This window comes from Podarcis bocagei (genome assembly GCF_964188305.1).
Source record: "Podarcis bocagei genome assembly, chromosome: Z".
Taxonomy (NCBI): domain Eukaryota; kingdom Metazoa; phylum Chordata; class Lepidosauria; order Squamata; family Lacertidae; genus Podarcis; species Podarcis bocagei.
The window spans coordinates 31,273,523-31,299,557 of NC_138140.1; the positions used below are offsets into that span (position 1 = coordinate 31,273,523).

The 26,035-nt window shown below is 41.8% G+C and overlaps 1 long non-coding RNA gene across 1 annotated transcript in view; it reads right to left on the minus strand.

Annotated features, from left to right (window-relative positions):
* The window catches only part of LOC308579300, a 93,219-nt gene that overhangs the window by 41,246 nt on the left and 25,938 nt on the right, over nt 1-26,035 (minus strand). The gene's annotated exons all lie outside the window — the stretch shown is intronic.

Sequence of the window (26,035 nt, forward strand, 5' to 3'; positions counted from 1 at the left end):
TCTGGGCGCGCGCTGCTTTGGCACAGCATGGCGGAGGTGGGCGAGGGAAGTGAGCTGATGCCAGGAGGCACCACGTCCAGCCTCCACCTCTTCCCTGGTGCCCTCCAGAACTTGGTGCCCTGGCACCCCGCACCACTAGTCTCTATAGGTAAGACACCCCTGAGAGCAGACGTGAATAACATTTTGCCCTCCAGTAGTTGCTGGACTACCATCATCTCATCATCCCCAACCATTGACCATGCTTGCTAGGGCTGATGAGAGTTTTAATTCAGCAACATCTGGAGGGTCAAGGGCTCCCCATGCCTGTGTTATAGTATCAAGTCAACAGTGATCCAAAATAGAAGTCAAATGCAGGGAACCTTCCTCAGACCAAGGACCACATTCCCTCCCAAACAACATTCCAGGGGCCAGTGGTGGATGGGGCCAGAGGCAAAAGTGGGCAGAGCAATGAATTAACTTTTACTTTTAATACAGTAGGCTAGTTTCTACTCACATTTGCACACCCAGTGGTGTTTGGTGCCCATTGGGACTGGTGGGGTAGAAAACAAAGGCCCAGCAGCAGCTTAGCAGAAGGTGCTAAATAAGGAGCCCAACATGCAGAGCTAACTAATTCTAACCATTCCCTTGCTGAATTTCACATGGATAACAGTGAGGCCAAAGAGGAAGAGGATGATAGGCAGATCTGTTCTCTGGAGTGGCTGTAAGTAAAAAGAGAAATGAAAAGGGAGGTGGACTTGGATGAATCAAGACTGAGTTTTGTGGGGCAATGGTCCTAATAGGCCAGTCTACCTTTCTATCCTCCATCCAAGCAAGCAAAAGGCATGATTAGAGTTCAAGGACACATTCCAGCCAAGCAAAACACTCAAGGAGGGTGCAATGTAGGGCCAATGAGCGGAGTGACCTAGGGAGATGGGGTGTGGCTGGGTAGGGGGTGTTGCCTGCAGAAAGTCCTATAAGAGAGAGGCCAAAGGGCCCCAATTGGCTCTCAGACATACAGCTCCCCACTTCTTGTATTAGTGGTCATTGTAGAAGTGTGCTTTTCCTGCCAGTCATCAGAAACGATGACTGGAGGTGAGCTGCCTAAAGGAAAGCAGAAAAAAGACCAGTGAGTGAGATGTTGTATTTTTAGCATAAAGCAAAATAGCCAGATTATTAAAGTCTGAGGAGGACTGTAGCTCAGTGAGAGTATGTTTTGCTTGCTAAAGATCTACCATTCGGATCTCATCAAACCCCTGCCTGAAAGCAGTAGCCATTGGTGTGGCTCCAAAACCTGTCCTCAAGGTTCTTAAACCAAGGCATGCTTTCCCATAGCAGCGGGGGACTCAATTTACAAATGGAACACACTCAACAGGAAGCGAAACATGTTCTTATTCCAAGGCAAAGTTCACAAACCAAAACACCTACTTCCGGGTTTGCAGCGTTCTTAATCCAAGTTGTTCATAAACTAAGCTGTTCTTAAACCAAGGCACTACTGTACTGATAATTCATTTGCTAACAGCTTCAAATTTAGTCATGGCCCAAGGCTGGAAGGACTGGTTTATAAAAGCCTTCTTTATACCTACATAAGAGAAACTGGCCTACCCACTTCAGGTTCTCAGGGAAGAAGTGGAGCCACAGCTGTCTGGTGGTTTTCTGTTGCTTATTTAACAATACAGTCACAGTCACACAGATGTCAAATTCTATCCCAATATCATTTCATATGTTGCTGGTTTTGATTATGAGTTTTTGATTCACTGTTTATGTCTTACCTTGAAATTCTGCCCTATTGCCCTCCTTTGTACATTTGTAAGTCTTTTTTCTTTATATCTTTCTTTCCCTTACCATATATCTGACCATTTGCCTCATTTTTACCTTCACAACAACCCAGTGAGGTAGGTTGATTAGTAGATGATCCAGCATGGCTGAGTGAGCTTCAAGACTAAGGAGTTTGAACCTGGGTCTCCCTAGCCTTAAAAACAGCCTCCACATGAGAAACATTCACAGTAGGAAACGCATTAGGTATACATTCCAAGAGTATTTCTGTTTGTGGCTGTATACACAGCATACACTTAAAGCACATTTAAAGGACATGACAACCCCCAAAGAATAATGGAAACTGTAATTCCCAGCACTCTTAGCAAACTACAGTTCCCAAGACTCTTTAGGGGAAGTTGTATATGGTTTGTTTGCAGCCTCATATGGGAACATCATGTTTGGATTCCCTCCCATCTGCAAGGTGGTTGGCAAAATGAAGAGCAATATACTGTCAGAAGCAGCTTTTTAGCTGGGAAATCTGGACTGAAATGCTAAAGATCTCCTTAGGTTTCCTGAGAATGAGCCATATAAATGGAAGCCTCTTTTGCAGAGGAATTAAACTTTCCAGAAACTGAAGAGCAGATTTCAAAACAGCACTTATCTGTACAAGACTTCTCTCTGCACACCCCTCCTCTGAGATTTTTTTTTGGGGGAGGGGTCGCTTCTACACTATTTTTCCATCACTCAGTGGCTCTCAATAAAATGCACTCGATAAAATACAAGTCAACAAGTCAATTATTAAAATTACATAACATCCATAATAAAACAACCTGAGAACTATAAAAATCAAACAAGGGCTCATAAGTCATATCTATTGGAATGTAAGCCCGAGAACAGGAACTGTATTCTGTCTTAATTTTCATATAATGCCCAGCAATTTTTAGATGTTTTATAAATAAACAACAGTCACTTTCCATCCTGTGTATATTCCATCCAGAAACATCCCAAAAGAATGGTAAAACATAATGAGATCCCATAGGTTGGGGTGGGCAAATATGTCAATTTCAATTTATCTCTGTTTCTAATTTTATCCCAGTTTTAAGTTCAGTTCTCCACATTTACACACCATTTTTTTGGGGGGGGGGGAGGTTATACATCCTCATTAAAATTCACTAGCATTATAGTGTGACTTTCTCCTAATATGCCCATGTTTCTAGGCTATTTCCCCAAACATACGCATTGCAAAGCAGTTGCCCAAAATATAATGCATTTTTAAGGTTGTTTTCACTAATATATGCCTTTACACACATGTACATTCTTGTATGTATCACTTGGCTGGAAAGTTGCATTGCAGAATTCAAAGATATGTAAGTTTCAAAGGATGGTTGTTTCTCAGTTCAAATCTTGCTTCAGAATGTGCAAAGGGCAAGTTCTCTTAAATTTAAACTGAGTTGAATTTATTCCCACTCCCTACCCATGGACGACTGGGATAATAGAGTGATTTGGCTGCTTTAGACCAGGAATCGACATAAGGTAAATTGAGAACTACTAACAGTTCACTAGGTAGGGATGGAGAGTCTGGGATTTGGTTTAGTTCACATTTTAATGCAAACCTAAGGGCTTATCCACACTTCTTCTTGTCCCATTACTCTCCTCCAGGGAAAATCGCTCTTTAGTGCTCAATTGGAGCAAATGGCAGTTTAAGTTTCCTCCGGACTGACGTTTGTTCCAATTTAGAGCTATAGAGTGAGATTTCCTTGGGAAAGGAGCAGGTCAAGTGCAAAACCACTTGGACGCATGCTTTCTAGTCATGGGCCAACCAGAAGTTTGGATGAGCCCTAACACAGCCTTCCCTGCAACAATATGCAAACTGAAACAAAGTATCTTTGGAAATGCACACTTGTATGAATTTTGTAGTTCTCCAAAATGTAGAAATGTAGTTCTCCAAAATCTGTACAAAATGTCTACAGCAGGGTAAAGAGCATAAAATGCATGTATTAATGAAAAAGGCATATCGAAAATGCACCATAGTGGAGAAAATTGCTTGCAAAACTGTTTTGTATTAGGAGAAATTACATATAAAAATGTGAATGTTAGGAGAAATGCACGATGTCAATTTCTGTGAGCCTTTTCACATACTGATGCAGAAATGTGATGTATAGAACTTAAAACTGGAAAAATAAGAAATGAAGAAAAACTAAAACTGACAGTTTAGTCCATCACTATCTCTGGGTGATTTTGTAGTAGGTCAGCGAGGGTTTCTGATTGCTACTTAACAACACCAAGAACCCAATGGCTCCTGTGCACAAACACACACTCTCTAAATTAGACTGCTGAGCTTAAGGAAGCTTTGGAAAGCTAGAAGTACTGTAGATGTTTGTGTGATGGGACAGCAAGCTCAGTTCCAGTACAGCAAACAAATTCCTGGGCTGAGCATCTTCCATAATTCTAAGAATAACTGCTGCCACCATGAGCAACAGAGTAGACCCATTGAGCTTAATGACATGACTAAGTTAGGCTCGTTAGTATTAAAGGGTCTACTCTGAGCAGAACTTAGTTGGATACAGTAGTAGATAGGTAGCCGTGTTGGTCTGCCATAGTCAAAATAAAAAAATTCCTTCCAGTAGCACCTTAAAGACCAACTAAGTTAGTTCTTGGTATGAGCTTTCGTGTGCATGCACACTTCTTCAGATACACTGAAACAGAAGTTGCCAGATCCTTCTATATAGTGAGAAGGTGGGGAGGAGTGTTACTCAGAAGGGTGGTGGGAATGGGAGATAGGCAGATAGCTGAGAGAGCCTCTTGACGACTCTTAACGACTGTAATAGGTCTTACAGGAAAAGGCAAGGGGTGGGACCGACAAACATATCTACATGCCTCTAGCTACCATCCCAAACATACCAAACAGTCCATTGTATATAGCCAGGCACTACGTTACAGCCGCATCTGTTCCAATTCTACAGACAGAGACTCTCACCTAAGAGATCTACAGCAAACCTTCTCAGAACTAAAATACCCAGCAGATGAAGTTAGACAACAGATCAACAGGGCCAGACTGATACCCAGAGAGAACTTGCTGCAAGACAGACCCAAAAAAGAAAATAACAGAACACCTCTAGTCATCACATACAGCTCCCAAGTTAAAACAGTACAACACATCATCAGAGATCTACAACCTCTCCTGGACAATGACAGTTCTCTTTCTCAAGCTCTGGGAGGAAGACCTTTCATTGCCTACAGACAGCCACCCAATCTTAAACAACTCCTAACCCACAATAATACTACAACCAGACTTAACACAGACACTGGCACCAGAGCCTGCAATAAACCCAGATGCCAACTTTGCTGCCACATACACCCGGACAACACCATTACTGGCCCCAACAACATCACACATACCATCTCGGGACTATTTAATTGCTCATCGTCTAACATTGTGTATGCCATCAAATGCCAACAGTGTCCTTCAGCTCTCTATATTGGACAAACAGGCCAAACCTTACGCCAAAGAATAAACGGACATAAATCTGACATCAAGAATCACAGAACAGAGAAACCAGTAGGAGAACACTTCAATCTCCCAGGACATTCCATACAAGATCTCAAAGTAGCTGTTTTACTACAAAGGAATTTCAGAAATAGACTGGAAAGAGAAGCTGCTGAATTACAACTCATTACCAAACTTAAAACCATGAAAAGACCTGGGCTGAACAAAGACATTGGATTCTTATCTCACTATACATGACTAAACCATTTCTCACCTTCCCACCCCTTGCCTTTTCCTGTAAGACCTATTACAGTCGTTAAGAGTCATCAAGAGGCTCTCTCAGCTATCTGCCTATCTCCCATTCCCACCACCCTTCTGAGTAACACCCCTCCCCACCTTCTCACTATATAGAAGGATCTGGCAACTTCTGTTTCAGTGTATCTGAAGAAGTGTGCATGCACACGAAAGCTCATACCAAGAACTAACTTAGTTGGTCTTTAAGGTGCTACTGGAAGGAATTTTTTTATTTTAGTTGGATACAGTATTGTAGTATTGGAGATAGGCTTCCATATATAAGGGCAATACTGAGGAATCGGAATGAACTTGATTCTCAGATCAGGTTTAGAAGATGGAATTACTGGAATGTATTTGGGCCACCTATGACATTTCAGGGATGAGGAATCTTGGGTCCAGGAACCAAATGTGATCCTCCAAGCCTCTCTATCATGCCCTTGGGGCTATTTCCAGGCCATGCCCCCTCTGTAGTCTTAGTCTTCTCAAGTTCTCTTGCCTGCCTATAATGTGTCCTTGAGCTCTGATACTTCCTCTTGCTTTTCCTCAGTAGTGTGTGAGAGTGAGTGAGTATGTATAGAAAGAAGCCTACTGTACAAAGTTGGAATGTACATTTGTTGCTCCTCCCACTTTTACCTCTGTCCCCACCCACCACTGACATTTGGTTCCTGGAAGATCGCCTAGAAGGGAACATGGCCCTCAGGCAGAAAAAAGTTCTCCATTCCAACCCTATAGCCATATTGAAATAATTGCATGAACTCTGTCATGAAGGCATAACTTCATTGGCAAAAAACAAGAATACAGTATCAATCAGAGCCACCATATTCTTTGTTTCATTGCAGATATCTACAGCAGATTCATGCAATGAAAAATGGGGAAAGGAAAGGTACTGGATAAGGCAGAAACATTTATTTCAGTGAGATCCAGAGGAGGGGTCCAGAGACTCCAACAGCTTACTGCATCTGAGGCTGGTAATTAAAACTTTATTGCAGATAACTCAAATTGATTGGCAGCTGTGCTAAGTAAGTTGAGTGAGTAGGCCCATGGTGGTTTTGCTTGCTTGAGTCATCTGATCTATTCACTGTGCAGGGATGCCTGTGCAACCCATTTAAAGTAGTTTCAAACTTACTTAGCTGCCACAGGGTCTCCCAATCAAATCAAGGACTAGAGTCTTATCAAGTGGCTAGCCTTCTTGGACATTTAAATCTCAATATCCCTACAAAAGGGACGCAGGTGACGCTGTGGGTTAAACCACAGAGCCTAGGACTTGCCGATCAGAAGGTCGGCAGTTCGAATCCCCGCGAAGGGGTGAGCTCCCGTTGCTCGGTCCCTGCTCCTGCCAACCTAGCAGTTCAAAAGCACGTCAAAGTGCAAGTAGATAAATAGGTACCACTCTGGTGGGAAAGTAAACAGCTCTTCCGTGCGCTGCTCTGGTTTGCCAGAAGCGGCTTAGTCATGCTGGCTACATGACCCGGAAGCTGTACGCCGGCTCCCTCGGCCAATAAAGCGAGATGAGCACCGCAACCCCAGAGTCAGTCACGACTGGACCTAATGGTCAGGGTCCCTTTACCTTTTATCCCTACAAAAATATTCTTTATGTGTTCATTTTCTTATACGGTGCCTAAGCGTACATGTTGCTTTACAGAATACAAAAAGCAGAGCTCCCAGCTCCCGTGGAGATTACAATCTAGAATTTGATGTGATGTGGCAGTGGGGGTAGGAGCAGAGGATGGCAACGGGGAAGCTGCAATATATGCAGTACATTGGTTCCAAAAGCTTTGGATTCATAGTGGGATATTGCTCATTCCTGCTCTTTGCTTATGGCCTGGCTGTCTAGATTATGGGGAACTTATATGTTGAGGATCACATCAAGGATAATAATAATAATAATATAATTTATTATTTATACCCCGCCCATCTGGCTGAGTTTCCCCAGCCACTCTGGGCAGCTCCCAATCGAGTGTTAAAACCAATACAGCATTAAATATTAAAAACTTCCCTAAACAGGGCTGCCTTCAGATGTCTTTTATAGATAAGATAGCTGCTTATTTCCATGACATCTCATGGGAGGGCGTTCCACAGGAGCCACTACTGAGAAGGCCCTCTCTCTGGTTCCCTGTAACCTCACTTCTCGCAATGAGGGAACCACCGGAAGGTCCTCGATACTGGATCACAGTGTCCGGGCTGAACGATGGGGGTAGAGATGCTCCTTCAGGTATACAGGGACAGAGGCACATCTAGGGTCCCTTGTGCCCTTGGCAAGGAGGTATATTGGGGTACAGTGGTACCTCGGGTTAAGAACTTAATTCGTTCTGGAGGTCTGTTCTTAACCTGAAACTGTTCTTAACCTGAAGCATCACTTTAGCTAATGGGGCCTCCTGCTGCCGCTGCGCCGCCAGAGCACGATTTCTGTTCCCATCCTGAAGCAAAGTTCTTAACCCGAGGTAATATTTCTGGGTTAGTCGAGTCTGTAAGCTGAAGCGTATGTAACCCGAGGTACCACTGTATCACTTTACTGCAATACCTACCTATGATGATGATGATGATGATGATGATGATGATGATGATGATGATTTTATGCCACCACTGACTTGGTTGTCCCAGCCACTCTGGGCAGCTGCCAACAGAATATTTAAAACACAATAAAACATCAAACATTAAAAAACTTCCCTATACAGGGCTGCCTTCAGATGTCTTCTAAAAGTCAGATAGTTGTTTATTTCCTTGACATCTGATGAGAGGGTGTTCCACGGGGTGGGTGCAGATACCAAGAAGGCCCTCTGCCTGGTTCCCTGTTTATTACCTATGCCACTGAGATAATACACAGGTGGAGAGAGAGGCTGGTGACCTGAGGAGTTTTTTATTATTATTTAGATTTCTTACACATCCTTCACCGTGAGGGCAGGTTGCAACAATTTAAAAATACAATACGAAAAACAGTGAAAACAGTGAAAACATATTACAATAAACAGAATAGGGCAGATCCGTGTGTGTGTGTGTGTGTGTGTGTGTGTGTGTGTGTGTACATACTGGTGTCAAAGGTCAGGTTAAAGAGGTGTGTCTCCAGCATGTGACAAAACTACCGTATTTTTTGCTGTATAAGAGTCACTTTTTCCTTCCTAAAAAGTAAGGGGAAATGTGTGTGCGTCTTATGGAGCAAATGCAGGCTGCGCAGCTATCCCAGAAGCCAGAACAGCAAGAGGGATTGCTGCTTTCGCTGTACAGAGATCCCTCTTGCTGTTCTGGCTTCTGAGATTCAGAATATTTTTTTTCTTGTTTTCCTCCTCCAAAAACTAGGTGCGTCTTGTGGTCTGGTGCGTCTTATAGAGCGAAAAATACGGTATATAATGCAGTTACCTGATGCACCTCTGTGGGGAGGGAATTACACGTTTTAGGGGCTGCACAAAGAATGCCCTCTTGTAGGCCACCATCCCTGAGGGTATCAAGAGGGGCCCCCTCTGCAAATTTTAATATCCAAGAGGGTAGGCAGGGAAGGATGAAGTCTTTCAGATATTTGGAGCCTAAACCATTTAGGGCTTTAACAGTGGTAGTGTATCACATTTCACCGCTTGAGGAGAAATGGGAGGTACCACCCTGCCCTGCTGCCATTGCCACCAGACCACCATACATGCCACTGCCACCTACACTGCCTACCCTCCCACTGCTGCCAGTGGCGGAGAAGCAGAACCAACATCTGCACCGATTTCAGGTGAGATATCACCAATTTGGCACTGATGCTAGTGCTGCTTTGCCGCCAGCAGATGTGAGGCAACTTGTGCAGATACCACCTTGGAGGCTTCCGCTGCCTGAGGCAAGAGCCTCCCCCCCACCTGATGGCTGTACCTGTCCATTTAAACTCAAATGGTTGGGCTGGCCCTTGACTTTAAACTGTAAGGTGAGCACACAAATAAGCGTTCCTGCTGGTCTTATATAAAAACTCTCCTTGGTGGAGCTGCTCTGTCTGAGACCGAGCAACTTTGTCAGAGAAGGGGCTCAACAGACTCTTAGCTTTTCCTACTCCACTGCTCTGCAAAAGAACCCAACCTGCAGCACATTTTAGAATTGTCATTTTGTATGCTTATTTGCCTACCATCAGCCTGCATGGACCACCCCATTTGCCTTTGACTCCCACCCCCTGCCTGGGTCTTGGATTGCCTACTAGAGAACTATGGGGGAAATAGCCCTGGTGCTCTCTAACAAAATACATCTCTGAGGTCTTCATGCAGTAATGATTTCTTAAGTTATTTGCATAGCTGCCAACTTTTCCCTTTTCTTGCGAGGAATCCTATTCGGAATAAGGGAATTTCCCTTTTTAAAAAGGGAAATGTTGACAGCTATGGTTATTTGAGAGGACCCAGAAAAGTGTTTTTTGTGTGTGTGTGTGTGTGTGTTTTTGGTTAAGTGTCCCCCTCCCAAGTTGCTGTGTAGAAGTACTCAATTAGGACATATCTGACCCGTAGCTTCAGTCTCAAGTTTCTCAATTACCACATGAAGGACAGTCCCATTCACTTATGCCTAAAATGGTTACTGAGGATCTTCCTACCCTTTGACGTGCTAGTTGGTCTATGGCAGTGACAGAAACAATTGCATTGCTTTCGTTTCCCCACAAAGTTTAACTGTAAAGGAAGGCTTTTGAGCCTTCTAATGAGCTCTGGAGAGCAAAATGGACCAAGGCACTTCACTTTGCATTCCGTAATAAAAACATGGAGCTTAAATATCATCATGAAATAATATCGAAGAAGGAGAGTTATTTGAGCAAGGGAAGAAGTGGGGGGGGGGTCGTCTCTCTTCTGAAATCCAGCATAAAAAGAGGGGCAGACTAAAGCTAACCAATTTAAAAATTAAATCGCAAGGTAATCGCAAAGGAACATTAACGAGAAACCAAAATAATAATAATAAAAAGTCCAAAAGATTCACGCTTGTTTCAAAGTTAGTTTATCATAAATCTGGCCTATGACACATAATAACTAGGAATGTTTTGAAGGTTATTTGATAGCAAGTTCAACAGTGTAGGTGACGGATGGAGTGAGCAGCATGATAATGAGTCCCTAGGGAAATCAAACTGGAAGAAGCAGACAGGGTGAAACATCCATGGGCTTGTATTCTAATGGAGGGGGGGAGCATATTCAAAAAGTTGACTGTTTATCTCATCAGAGCATCAAATAATACAAAGTCACTCTAATCAAATATATAAAACGCGTCAAATAGATAAAGCATGTTACAGAAAGGTTCGCTAAAGAGGAAAGGAAGGATAAAAAGGAGGGGAAACAATGCCTGATTTGGCCCTAATGCAGAAACACTTAATAGCTTGGGGAGGGAGGGGGGTCTATATCATCCACTGTGAAAGTCTCCCGCATGAGCTCCACTCAAATGAATGAGGGTTTAGTATGAGCCCTATGACAATAGCACTGTGTTGCTCTCCACTCCCTTTGGTGGTCAAAGCTCCCCCTATTGACTGGAGACAGAGCTGTTTTGAGGGTATCAGCCCTCCATTAATCACTTTCCCACATTTGCTTGCTTTTATTTATTTATTTATTTAAACATCAGTAGCCCACCTTCCCAGCCAGATAATAATATATTGCTAAATGTGTTTGAGGGGCAGCTGCTCTATGAGCTCAGCCACCAGATCCATGGGGAGATTAAGCATTCTAGGAAACACGTAGTGAATTTTTAACTCTCCACCTGACTTGCATGGAGCCAAAAGGGTTAGGGTATGCACTGGAATGTTAACTAAGCAAACAACTAGGAGGTCTTTGTGGATACCTTACTTAACCCACCAGCTTCAGAGAATCTGGAACAGGACAGGCTATTGCAAACAATGGGAATACTACACCGAGCAAATGTTGAAGGGGCGTTTGCATCAGTGTGTACTAGTGTGCACAGGGAATTAAGCAATGAGCCTTTGTGTGAGAATGGGGGTGTTTGAAATATACAAAAGTAAGGTGGCCATATACTCTATTTTACAGAGGGCTCCCCCTGATCCACTGAAATGCATGGAATGATATGACAGCATATTTCAGCCATAGCACCATGAACAGCACTTTGGTCCGGTGTCAAAAATCAGAAAGAGGAGCAATGAAGGGTATTTGTTTTTAATTCTGTGGTTCACCCACCTCTCAACCTTCTCTACTTTGGCACAATTAATGGAGTTCTTTAAGTGTGACAAATAAAAAATGCAGCCATTCACAATTTAATTTTAAAAGCATGCCAGCTGTAATTGATTAATATTTAGCATAAAAACTAATTTTAAACCCAATTGTGGGAAAGGTGTTATTTACTTCTTCTTCTTCTTAAAAGTTTTTGATGTAATAAATATGAGACTTTTTGCAGGCAGGTGGTTGTTGTGCTCCAGCTACGCATGTACAGTACCTGAGTCACCAGCAGGACTCAATTTGTTACCATTAGTGGACAATATAAAGAAGAAGAAGAAGAAGAAGAAGAAGAAGAAGAAGAAGAAGAAGAAGAAGAAGAAGAAGACGACGACTACGACGACTTGTGGAAAAAATTCAGAGCAATACACTTCTAAGGCACTAATGGAGATCACCAATAGTGGATTAGCAAAATGCCAAGTAGACTATAGGGCAATTCCCAAAGCTAATACGGACCTACATAGGAGAAAACTCCTAAAGGCCAAGGTCCCTTTGGCCCCCCCAATAAAAATATTGAGGGGGCCAGGGCCCCCAAAATTTGATGGACATTGCCATTCAAATGGTGTGTGTGTACCATTGTGTGCATCACAGTGATAGAGGTTGCTTCTATTTGAATAACCTTATGCTTTACATGCTTTCTTGTGCATTGTGGTTTATTTCAAAATGCTATTTATTCTGTGACCCTATTGGCTGAATTTGCATTTGGTTTCTGAAATGTCTACTCCATTGGATGTGCTTCCTGAGCAGGTGTCATATACATTTAATACGTTCTATGGGAGGAGGCAGGAAAGTAGATTTTTCTGAAAGGTTTTTCTCCAAGAAAAAGAACCTGGTTTACATTTTCCTGTGTGAATGATGGCAACAGGAAAATGAAAGCATGTATTGTGGACCAGTAATATGGTTTGCACTGGGCTATGTAGGGGAAGGGCTATACCACAGTGGCATAACATATGACTTGCATTTGAAAGGTCCCAGACTCAATCTTTAACATCTCCAAGTAGGCCTGGGAAATACTGGGGAGATGCCGCCTCCATCTGTGTGTAGGGTGGATAATATTGACCTAAATGTACCAATGGTCTGACTCTATTTTAGAGATGGGTCAGTCAATCTGTTGATTTCAGTTTCCCTCTGTTTCTCATTTTTCCTATCTTAACTTCAGTTCTCCACATTTTCATGTCAGTTTCCAAATGGTATTTTATCCTTAAAAGTCCTCGTAAAAATTCATCAGCTTTTTTGTGTGGATTGCTCCTACTGTTAGAAAAAATACAGGCTGTGGTCACCATGTTGCAAAAAGCTTTGCATGTGTTAGCAGCTTAAAACCTGCAATAAACAACCATCTGGAAGCACTCTCAGGCTCCTATGTATGTACCTGGGAGTAAACCTGACTGAATACAGTGGGAGTAAACGGGGGGGGGGGCTAAGAAGGGCCCTGCTGGATCAGGCCAGTGGTCCATCTAGTCCAGCGTCCTTTTCTCACAGTAGCAACCTGAGTGCAACAGGTGATCCCCAGCAACTGGCGTTCAGAGACATAGTGCCTCCAACAGTGGAAAGAGAAGATAGCCATCAGGGTTGGCAGCCACTGATAGTCTTATCCTCCATGGATTTGTCTAATCAGCCATCAGGGTTGGTGGCGGTCACTGCCTCTTTTGGGAGCAAATCCCATTATTTATCTTTTGCACTGTGTGGGGAAAAAAACTTTATTTTGTTTGTCCTGAGTCTTCCAACATTCAATTTCATTGGATGCCCCTGAGATCTTGCACTGTTTTTAAGAGAGAGAAACTTTTCTCTGTTCATGTTCTCAAATCTGCACATAATGTTATACCATGTTGTCCCTTAATTGCCTTTTCTCTAAACTAAAAAGCTCCAAATGTAACCATTCTTCCTAGAGGAGTTGCTCAATCCTCTTGATAATTTTGCTTTCCCTTTGTGGGGGGATATGATTGCAGCTGCAGTTAGTCTCACGCCTTACAGAGTGACTCTCAGCCACCCATTAAAAATAAATAAATTAGGACCATTCATTCCAAGTGATCCATGCAAACACTTTGGATCATTTACCTTCTTCCCTCCCCTTCCCCTGGCACTGTGGAGTCACAGCTTAAATGCTACTTCTTATCTGACTTACATAGATATTCTAAATATTTGAGTGTGTGTGTGTTGTATTGCAGGCTGGTGAGGCAATCTACTATGCTCTGTTGTATCTTTTTTTAGTTGGAGACTACCATGGTTTTAAAAAGTATGCAGCTAAATTTTCACCAAGAAAGAAGGCACCATCAGGTGTATTAAAGTAATATTTGATTTATGCAATTTAGGTGTAGATAACGCATTCCCTGCCAAATGTATTAACACCTTGCTTTTAAGGCAGTTATTTATTTCTCTCTCAGTACTGAGAAGCTGTCATTTCATTAAAAGCAAAATCAATGTTCACTTTAGCAAAATAATAACAATAATGATGATGATGTGATGGTGGGAGAATCTTTCAGACACTCTCTGCCATTTTTTCAGTTGCTTCCATCTCAATTTGCTTCTCTGCATTTTCTCGGTTATATCCTCTATGCCTGACTGGTGAAAAAGTTGAGCAACATTCCTTGTACTTCATATGGTAACCTGTTCACAATATTATGATGGTGTTTTCATAAATTTGTTGAAATGGATTTTATTGACAACCTCATAAATCACAATTCTTCAGAGTGCCAGGATTCCTTATTGATAAACAGAAGCACATTAAAAACATTCTGGGTTATCTGCCCAATTAACATCTTGCATAAAAATAAGCACAGGGATGAAAAGTGTTATTTACCCAGCAAAGTTAGAAATGGAATATAGAAATGTATGCATGTGTGTGTCTCAACCATATACCAAAGAATGGAAAACATGTCTACACATTCCTGAAGCAGCCATATGCTTAAAAGGGTGTCATTATGATACAGAGTAGTTCAATTCCAGAGTTATTCTGTCTTTAATGACCTTATTGTTTACAATGGTTGTTTCATTATTGTTGTAAGATACCCTGAGGGTCCTTTCCCTCACAGCTGAGGTAAAAGTGGAAAAATAAAATAATTAGGCCTCTGCAATACAACAACCACACACATACACACACGCACACACACAATTAGATTGTTACCCACTCTGATCCTCCAGGATAAGATACAGTAAAAAATAAAATAAAATAAATATTTAAACAGGAATGACTCAAATAAATAGTATTTGCTGTAAATCTCTGCGTGTTGGACCCAGGACCTGTGGAATTTCTTAATTCCATATTTTGTGTGATTTGGCTGCCTCGGGGAAAATTATCTAGACCAATGTTCTGATAAAAATTGAAAAATGTGTAAACTGCAAGGCATTTGAAAAATAAAAAAATACAGCCCCCACAAGGAAAAGAGAATAAGCTCTTCTCTTCAGGCTTCCAATATAAGTTTTGAAAATTATTTTACACCTTAAAATAGCAAGAAATTTACATTCTGAGTTTCTGTTTGTTCAACCTGCTGCTGTTGTACTGAAACCACACATAAATCCAGGCTGCTTGTTCTCCTTTCAAACACAGAGCTTTTGGCGTGGCAATTATCAGGCAGATCCACCAATACCCAATGAGTAAAGTCTGTTCAAGGCCGCTTCTCTGTGTGGTCTTTAAGAACTGTCCTTATCAGCCTTCTGTTTATTATTGTCCTCGGTTTAAAAGGGAATATGCCAAGCGATCCCCGGACTCCAATCTTTAGGCCTGTTGTCAGGACAAATTAATTTCTGTGGAAACCCACTGTGACTTAGATACCATCTAGGAAATGTAGGATTAATGGAGTCCCCATACAGCAAGCTGCGTGTGGCAATGGCTGCTAGGGGAGGGGGATGGAATGAAGCATTGTGAGAACAGTGGAGAGGGTGGAACAACAACAACGAAAATACACCAAGATGTTTTATGAGGGTCGGCTAATTTGGAGGGGGCTGTTGTGTGTGTGTCTGTGTCTGTCTGTGTGTTTTCAAAAGGAATTGCACATACTAATGTTTGAGCCATCTGATTTTGCCACACACTCACAGTCCCAGGAAATCTCTCTCATGCTGCACTTTCTTCAGGGAGTGAACACAGATAACCATTTACCCAACTAGCAGCTTTCCACAATTATCCACGTTGCCAAACCAAGAGTCCGGCAGTGGTAGCTAGAGATGGGCAAATCTGTCCTGTTTCTCATTTTTCCAGCATTAAGATGAGTTCTTCACCTAGCTACAGCAGTTTGATATGCAGATATATCCTCATGGAAATCCATCAGTGTGTGCATTTCTCTTAATACACACATTTTTAAATGTGATTTTGCCTAAAGTTCATATTTTGCAAGCAATATAATGCAATTTTGCCTGTTACTTTCATGACAATATACATTTATGCACAGTTTCCCCTAGGACAAAAGCCCTTTTTTGGTACACATTATTCAGTTGAAAAACTGCGTTGCAAAATTCAGGAAAGTGTGCATTTCAATGGCTGTGTTTCAGTCCGCGTATTGTTTTGATAACTGAGAATTAGGTAGATATGCCTTTAAATGTGAACTGTATCACATTTCTCACCCATCCTTAGTGTAGGTGAACATATTTATCACACATTTTTTAAGACCCTTTTGCACCTACAGTGGTACCTCGCAAGACGAATGCCTCGCAAGACAAAAAACTCGCTAGACGAAAGGTTTTTCCGTTTGCGATTTGCCTCGCAAGACGAATTTCCCTATGGGCTTGCTTCGCAAGACGAAAACGTCTTGCGACTTTGTTAAACCGTTAAAACCGTGCTTCGCAAGACGAAAAATTCGCTAGACGGCAAAACTTGCGGAACGAATTAATTTCGTCTTGCGAGGCACCACTGTAATGCATGGTAAAATTCTGCCTGCAACCTGGCAGGGTGATACAGACAATCAGGCTACACTGGAGTGAGAAAGAAAAATACCTCAGCCTGCGGTAACCCAGTTGTCTGTATGCATCCTCTACAGAGCCCAGACTGCTGCCATGTAGTTCAGAGAGCTTTATCACACATCCTGAACATGCCTAGAATTCCATGAAATAATATACATGCATTATATGTAGGGCTGCCTCCTAAGACAGTTCAGAAACTTCAGCTGGTACAGAATTCAGCAGACAGTTTGAGCATATAACATCACTGGCTACCAGTTAGTTTCCAGGCCCCATTCAAAATTATGGTTCTCACCTATAAAACCTTAAATAGCTCAGGACCACAGTACTTCAAGGACCACCTCTCGCCATATGAACCAACCCTGTGATCACTATCTGATGCCCTTCTTTGAGTGCCTTTTCCATGAAAGGGTGGCAACGTGAGAATGGACCTATTCTGCAGTGGCTCCCCATTTGTGAAATGTTCCAGAGAGGCTCACCTGGTGCCATCATTATCTATCTCTAGGCAGCAGGCAAAAAGTTTCCTATGTACAGTGGTGCCTCGCAAGACGAAATTAATCCGTTCCGCGAGTCTCTTCGTCTAGCGGTTTTTTCGTCTTGCGAAGCAACCCTATTAGCGGCTTAGCGGATTAGCGCTATTAGCGGTTTAGCGGCTATTAAAGGCTTAGCGGCTATTAAAGGCTTAGCGGATTAGCGGCTAAAAGGCTATTAGCGGCTTAGAAAAAGGGGGGAGCGGAAAAAAATCGGAACACTTGCAAGACGTTTTCGTCTTGCAAAGCAAGCCCATAGGGAAAATCGTCTTGCGAAGCAGCTCAAAAACGGAAAACCCTTTCGTCTAGCGGGTTTTCTGTCTTGCGAGGCATTCGTCTTGCGGGACACCACTGTAAGCAGATCTTTGGCATTTAACTATATGTGACCTTTTAGAAGTGAGTGGGATGTTTTCAATGTAACACCCCCACTCCAGTTTTAACCTATCTATGGGGGGCTAGTTGGTTGGTTGTAAGTCACTTTGAGCTGCCTTGGGCAAAATAAGTTGACTAACAAATTTAATAAATAAACATTTAAAATGGTATGAATAGTGGTATAACTAATGCTTGCTTCATGAAAGAATCACATGGAAATCTTATGGCAAATGGGAGTCCCTATTTCCTATTGTTGGTGTTGTTTGGTGTATGAGCTGAGGAAGCTCAGTCAAGTGGTTAAGCTCACCACAGAAAAGAGCTGTCTTTACTATGCCAACATCAACCTCTATGCATACAAACACTATTTACTGATGTTACAACTAGTTTTATAACTGAGCCCAGAGAGAGTTCTTTACTTCAAAGTCCTTGTCAAGTCCTAACTTCAATCACTTCCAGACTCCTGCAGCTGATAGGGTCCTTTGAGTTCCAAAGTTTGGCAATTCTCCAGCTTCTTTCTCAGACAATCTCTTCAGAAAGACTTCACTTGACTCCACAGTTCTAACAGATAGCCTTCAACAAGTTGCACTGTGGTACTCCCTGCCACAAGGCACTGTGGCAATGAATTTAGCAATTTCCAAATAAGGGTTTTATATCAATAGAAAATGATCTCAGTAGTTGCCTGCTAATTATGCCAGGCACTGCCCTGATCTTGTTACTGTTTCCTGCCTTGCACTGATATCTTGTGACCACTTTTGCCTCTGGCCCTGCCCAACACTGGCATGTGTCTCCTAGAAAGCTGCCCAAAATGGAAGGCAGCACTTGAGCTGAAACAACTTTCCAATATCTGCTGTAAGAGAAAAGCAAATTTTAGTGAGCTTATCACCAGCATATGCATGCAGAGAGGCTCCACCTGATGTGGGAAGAGGAGGTGCATCTGCACTTAGGATGTTAGTGAAAAACTGCAGCTGCATGTTGATAATTCTGAGGGAGGGAAAGATGCAAATAATGCATCATGTGCAAAGCTGTTTACAAAACTGTTGTGCTTTAAGCTGTTTACAAAACTATTGTGCTTTAGATTTTGTTGTTGAGATATATAGATATATATCGCATTTTGCGCTCTAAAAGATGTACCAGACCATAAGGCATACCTAGTTTTTGGGAGAGGAAAGCAAGAAAAAAAATATTCTGAATCTCAGAAGCCAGAACAACAAGAGGGATCGCTGCTCAGCGAAAGCAGCGATCCCTCTTGCTGTTCTAGCTTCTGGGATAGCTGCGCAGCCTGCATTCGCTCCATAAGATGCACACACATTTCCCCTTACTTTTTAGGAGGGGAAAAGTGAATCTTATAGAGCAAAAAATACGGTGTGTGTGTGTGTGTGTGTGTGTGTGTGTGTGTGTGTGTATCACTATATATCACAATGGCCAATTTCCACTTTGGAAGCATAACTAGGCAATTCAGGGGAACTACAAAATCCAGAGAAAATATTCAGAGGGAGAATATTTCTAAAGCATCCCTACTTGGAGCAAAGCCTCTGTGAATTCCCACAAGAGGACCAGAGGACCCAAAGTGTCTACTGTGCAACATATCCAAACACTAAGGAAACATTGTATCCCTGTAATGCCATATCTGTGCATATGAAAAGCAAGTGAAAAGGCCAGGAGGCCTTTACACAGCTCCTCATATAATAAGCCAAATTTGGCTGTTGTTTATGCACAGGAACTTGCCAGCAAAGCTTGTTGGCAGACGCAAAGGGAGTGGGGGGGTGGGGTGGGGAGCAGCCATTCCCAGTTTCCACAATCAGGTTCTATAGGCTGATCACAACAGGGGCTGTGAAAGGGCTTTCAAAAGGCGGGGCCTAGAGGTCAAGAGGCATGGTCCATATGCTTGCACAGATACACTTCCTGGCACCAGCAATTATGGAACCACACATGTAGATTATTCCTTTTGCTAGCAGGGAGGCAGTAGGCTGGGTGGCTGCCAAAAAGACGCCAGATCAACACGAATGCAGCTTTGCCAGCAATAAAGAGAGCCTGGGTTTTATAGCCAAATGGGGGTGATGGGGTGATGATGGGAATGGCATGATAATCATAGAGAAGCCTTGGAGACAGCAGACATTTTCAAAACCAAATCTCTAGAGGAGCTTAATTTTAGAAGGCAAAAAAAAAAAAAACAACACCTTATATGAAGCTAAAATGCCCTTGTCAGCCACTAAACTTTTACAACATTAGAGCAGCATACCCTGAAGCATTTGTAAGATGGAAATAGATAGGTGTTATATATATATACGAAAGCATATATATATATATATATATATATATATATATATATATATATATGCTGAAAATTAATCCAGGTGTTCAGGAAGAGCACATAGGATGCACTAGGGCCTTTTCACCTGGAACATCTTGGAAAGCACCTAAGAAATCTCTGCTGCTGCTGACTCTCTTCAAAATGAACCATCGTCTCAAAGCTAAGTTAAAAGTCTTCACACAATCAGTTTCCGTGTGTGGCAGGGAGGGTGCTTCCAGACAACTGCTATTTGAGTGTGGGATTCAATCATATTCTGGCAAATGTGGGTTGGACGATTAGGTGGTCTTGCACATCAAACCAGTTTTGCCCAATGGATTGGACTTTTTAAGGTAAGGGGAAAGTGAGAGAGAATAATGCACTAGGAAGTATGGGGTAGCACTTGATCAGATAACTCCCCACCAACAAAGCAGAACAAATGCTCTTTAAGCAGTCAATGCCGTCTTATCTCCTTGTAAACCAAATCAAGATGAATGCTTAATAAAGCAGATCACCTGGAAGCAACAAGAGGCTGGGACGTGGTTCCAACATATTCGAATATGCCATTTTCAGCATGCATACTGAGGTGGTACCAGTGCCAAATTTAGGGAGATGTGACCCTCCCCCTGGAGACCATTAGGGGTGCTGAGCTTGGGTGCTGCCTGTCAAAGGCCATCTTAATTGTTGAAATAAATAGCACAACTGGTTCATCTTTAGTAGTAAAAGGCAGTACTAATCTGCATGGTCAACGCTGTCTCACATTCCAAGAGCATCTGGGTGGCTGGGTGATTACAATGTCAATGTCCATTCAGTGTGCAAAAGAGTGATTGTGATGAGCTCCGTCCATGCAAACTTAACATCTTACATCGCAAGAGTGAAACATGCATGCAAATCAAAGTCGTGGAATGGGTTGAAATAGCAATTAGAAATAAAGTATTCAGAATCTGAGCAAACAATAGGGGTGCCAGAGACACTGTTTGCCTGGGGCAGCATTTTGACTGTGGCCGGACCTGGCAGGTGCAATCTCATGAGGGTTCGCTCCTTTTGCCATTCTTGAACATTTGAATCAGTTGTCTGAGTACAAATCCTTACAAGAACATTATGTAAGGAACTGCTGTATTTCTGTAACCAGAGGTGCCCTGGTTCCTGATAAGATTTCTGGATAGCACAAGAGAGCCCTTCATTCTAGATTCATTGCTTGATGTCAGTCCTAGCAATTAATTAGGGGAAAAATTTTAATCAGAATGCAAACAATTGCTTTGAGATATAGCAACAATTCTGAACAGAGCTCAGGATACCTGCTGGTTCTTTAATAGGTATTTTCAGTAGAACCCAAAAGTGCTTCCCATTTTTGGCTGATTTCCCCTTCCAGAAAAAAACCACAAAATGTTCCTTGGCTTGTTTAAAATGCTGGCACTAGTCATTGCCTATAACAATAAACATCTGATTTGTTTCAATTGTGCTCTCTCTCTCTTTCTTTATCTCTCCCTCTCTCACCTTCCTTTTGTTTCCTTCAGTGGCATCAACATGCAGTCGACTCTGACTGGTTGAGTCCATGCACATGGTCTTATTTACAAATGTCTGCTGTTGTCACTCAGATGTAGCTTTGCAATGTAATAACATTCTTTATCTGATTCCTGATTGGGTAGACTCATCCATGTGATTCACTGAAGAACAGGGAAGCAGCAGCAGCAGCAGCCAGGGAAACAATGACACTGAACTATATGTTTAAAATGTGAATATTCACACAATTGCAGTGGTGCTGCTGTTGTCTGACGTACTACCCAAAGGAAATTGCTAACTCCAGCACCAAATAATAATTTATGGGTATTTGGAGCAGCCCTAGTATTAAAACTTGCAGTATTTTTTTACTTGTCATAAAATCATCACCTAAGTGTGGTGATCTTACAGCTTAACCTTAAATGCATAGGTAGTATAATTGTAATCAGGATTCAGTCTGTACAAAGTTGCAAAGAGGGAGACCAAGAGACAACTGGGGAATAATTGTTGCATGGAAATAATGTAGACAGCATCTGCTTTGCATACAGAAAATCCCAGTTTCAGCCCCCAGCATCCCTAAGTAGGGTAGAGAATCCCCTGCCTGAAAGCCTAGCAAACCACTGCGAGTCAGTGTAGACCAGGCTTTCCTAACCTTGGATCCCCAGATGTTGTTGAATTTCAACTCACACATCCCTAGACAACAGGGCCAGTGGTCAGGGATGGTGGGAATTGTAGTCCAGCAACAGCTGGACCCAAGAGTTGGGAAAAGCTAGTGTAAGCAACATTCATCCAGGTGGACCAATGGACAGACGCAGTATAATTCAGCTTCTGGTGTTACATTGTTCCTATGCACCTTGGTTTTCAATCTGATTAAGTTTTCTGGTGCTGGGTAGCATTAATTCCCTAAGCCTATAGTCTTGCTAAAAGTATGGCATGCTGTCTTGCTATTGGCTTGTTTCGCTTAATTTATCCCTTTCTCCTTCCTTGTGCTGCGCAATAAAAGTTTCTGCTCCCACCGTCGTATTATGTGACTCAGTAGAAAGGGCTTTGTTTCATAAGTTTTAAAGTGCTTACGTAGGGGAAATTACTGTTTTCTCAAGTTACAGTACTTTGAAAGACATTGGTTAATGGCCCAAAATGCACTTCTGCACATTTTTGGCATTGCATTTGGATTTTATCTCTAGTGTCTCCAAGTGCACCAAAAATGGGAGAAGGGATGGTGTTAACCAGTGCTTCTTTCTAGGACTACTCAAGGGTATGCAGTACAAGCACCTTTTTTTCTAGAATAAAAGCACTGGCATGAACCCCCAAAAAACAGCTCACTCATGCATTTCTTTACTGAGCTTACTGCACAAGGAATGAAGCTCTAATCTACTTCATGTTTGTGCTCCCCTCCTCAAACTCTGCCTATTCATTGGCACCATTCTTACCCCCAACTGGAACAAAGTTTGACGTACATATCTGCTTGTATTTGTTGCCATCCCTTCTCCCTGCTGTCTTCTCTCTGTGTATCCTGCTCACAACACACACACTATTGATATTTAGACTGAAATCTCACTAGGGCAGGATTCTGTCTTCTTGGTTGATTTGGTTTTGGTTTATGTAAAGTGCCATGAAAATAACAAAGGACGTCTGTGATTTTAAAAAATATTAGACTGCATTCCTAAGTAGGCTTGCTAGGGAGCAAGTAACATTGGATAGGACAGGGTACGGGATCCTGTGGCCTTCCAGATGTTGTTGGACTGCAACTCCCAGCATCCCTGATCATTAGCCACGCTGGCTGGGGATACTGGAAACTGGAGTCCAACAGCATCTGGAAGGCCACAGGTTTCCCACTCTAGCAGCAGCTTTTACTTCACTTGGGTTTTAGTTTATTAATCAGTAAATTGGTTAAATCTGCATACATTTGCATGTGAGAAAAAGAACAAGTAACAAAGGTTTGTTTTTTTTAAGATGATGTAGATATACCATATTTTTTGCTCTATAAGACTTACTTTTTCCCTCCTAAAAAGTAAGGGAAAATGTGTGTGCATCTTATGGAGCGAATGCAGGCTGCACAGCTATCCCAGAAGCCAGAACAGCAAGAGGGATTGATGCTTTCGCTGCGCAGCGATCCCTCTTGTTCTTCTGGCTTCTGAGATTTAGAATATTTTTTTTCTTGTTTTCATCCTCCAAAAACTAGGTGTGTCTTATGGTCTGGTGCGTCTTGTAGAGTGAAAAATACGGTATATCACACAGCAGGCCTTGACTTAAAAGAAGCATCACACATACACATACATTTTTTCCATGTTCAGTGCTGTATAAGTACTAAATATTGGGGGGGGGGGATAAGTCAGCTGAACCATTAATCAAAGACACATTTTCTACTAATTGAACTGTTTTAACTAGTTAGGTTCACTGATTGACCAGCCAAACATTGCATCCTACATAGTGTTTGTTTGGATAGATATAAGCCAGCCAATGCTATGCTCTTTTTAGGCACACTGGATATCAACAAGACATTTAAGCACAAGTTTTACTTGATCATTGAATTCAATGTGACTAAGGCTATGTGCACAAATAATAGCAAATAACCCCTGCTGACTAAACATGCATTGGATTGTGTTGCATAAGTGCTTAGCTCTGAGTGGAAAATGGTGGGTGTGTGTATCCATCCAAATCCTACACTTGCCACTAAAATATTCTAAAGGGTACTATCATAGATTTAAATTCCTTAACAAAATCAATGCTAGAATGTCAAACAAGTTAACCGGTCTGACCTTCTAATTGCACTATCATCATTCCTTTAGGAATTAGTCGAAGTAAACAATCACTTCTTGTTTCACTAACAATTTTAAAAGTAGGAGCAATGTGAAAATGTTTTTTCTACAGTGGCTGAAGAGATTACATCTAAGGCTTAGTAAATTCCTTTAGTAAATTCTCTGTATTACAAGAATGGGATGAAGAAGGGCGGGGGAGAGATGCAAATGACTAGTGAATTTCCTATCACAACTGCTTGTCATTTCTGGTTTGTTTATTTTTACATCAGTGGAAGGCAACTGAATATTAAATCTGGGTAGTGAATATTAATGATTTTCAAAGGATAAGAAAGCCCATTGGGTAACAGCCTTGGAAGAAACCTCCCTGATTCTCAAGAACCATTTGAACAATTGCAAACAAAACTTGTTTCATTGATAATTTTACTAAAGGACACACATTTTGTGGTAGCAGAGTGCAGAAGAAAACAGTGTTGCCTTACACATACACACAGAGTTGGGGTGGGGGAGGAGATGGGGAGAAGAGAGAGAAACCTTTGAATATCTTATTCAAAAATGGAATCCACTGAATGTATTTTTAAGTACCATAGTCTGATATTTTAACAAAGGCTGAGCAACATATGTGTGAAATTTGCAGTGGGAACATTTTGTTTAATGATCTGAGATGGGAAAAGTTAAATTCTCTTCTGAGAAAGTTCAGTTCAAAGCACAATCCTAGACCTGTCTACTCAGAAGTAAGTCCTTATGAAATAAGTTTGAGAGAGCTTACTCCCAGGTAAGTTAGCTAAGAGCTATATCCTAAATTAAAGTTGAATGAAGCACTATCATTAGTTCATACTGGTAGATGAAGGGAAATATAGAATGAAGACCAGAGGGAGCAGGAGACCAGACCACTGCTTCCTTCAAGAGTAATAATAATACTGAACAATATTAATACTGAATCTGCAGTTGCTTCAAAAACTCAGGGGTGACAAAACTGGGAATACCATTTTGCCAAATATTCTCCAGGGGAGAACCAAAATTATTTGGCAGTTCAGAAGGAGTTTGAGAAGGATGGAGAGAGAATGTTTAAAGAATTGTCTGAGACATTTCATCTCAGTCATACAGATAGGTGAGAAATGCAATACAATTCACATTTAAAGACAAGGTTGTCTGATTTGCAGTTTTCAAAGCAATATGCAAACTGAAACACATCCATCCTTCAAAATCCACACTTCTCTTAAATTTCCAATGCAGCTCTCCCACCAAGTAAGTTGCACAAAAATGCATATACTAGGGCAAAGCATGCATATAAACACATATTAATAATGAAAATAGCATACAAAAATACATTATATCCAGGGGAACTGCTTTGCAAAAAAAAAAGAAGAAGTGTATATTGGGGCAAATTTGCACTAGAATGCTGGTGAATTTTCATGAGGACTTGGTTTTTTTAAAAAAAATTGCAAACTAATGCGGAGAACTAAATTTAAGACTAGAGAAATGAAAAAAAAAATTGCCTATCCCTACTCAGCCCTGATATTAACTAAAACTGAGTCATATAATGCTATAAGTAAAAAAGGAAAGGAAAGGAAAGGAAGATTTGTCAGCTATAAAAACACAGAAGGATTGACACAAGCTCTCCTCAATTCATTTTCCAGTAAACAAATAGCTAGACAACCTTCCCATTCCCCCCTGCCTCTACACACACACACACACACACACACACTGAAAATATACTGTTTCCCTTTTCCGTGAAACTAGAACAGAAGGTTCCAAGAGAAAGGAAATTATTAAACATCTAGTGGCTCCCCCCTTCCTCCCCCCCCCCAACAAAAACTAAGATAGAGGTCAATGAATAAGTATATGCAGGCTGGAACTTAAATCCTCTGGGGTGACTGTAGGCTAATTAATAATTAATGCCAGAGCCACGGTGTTTGAAATGCAGATGTGATGACTGGAGGCTTGGCAAAAGCTGTTCGGAGGAAGCCGATCTGGATGCTATAGGGAATAGGGCGCTCCCTTGCCGGCTGGCTCGGGAAAGCAGACCTGGGTGCAAAGCA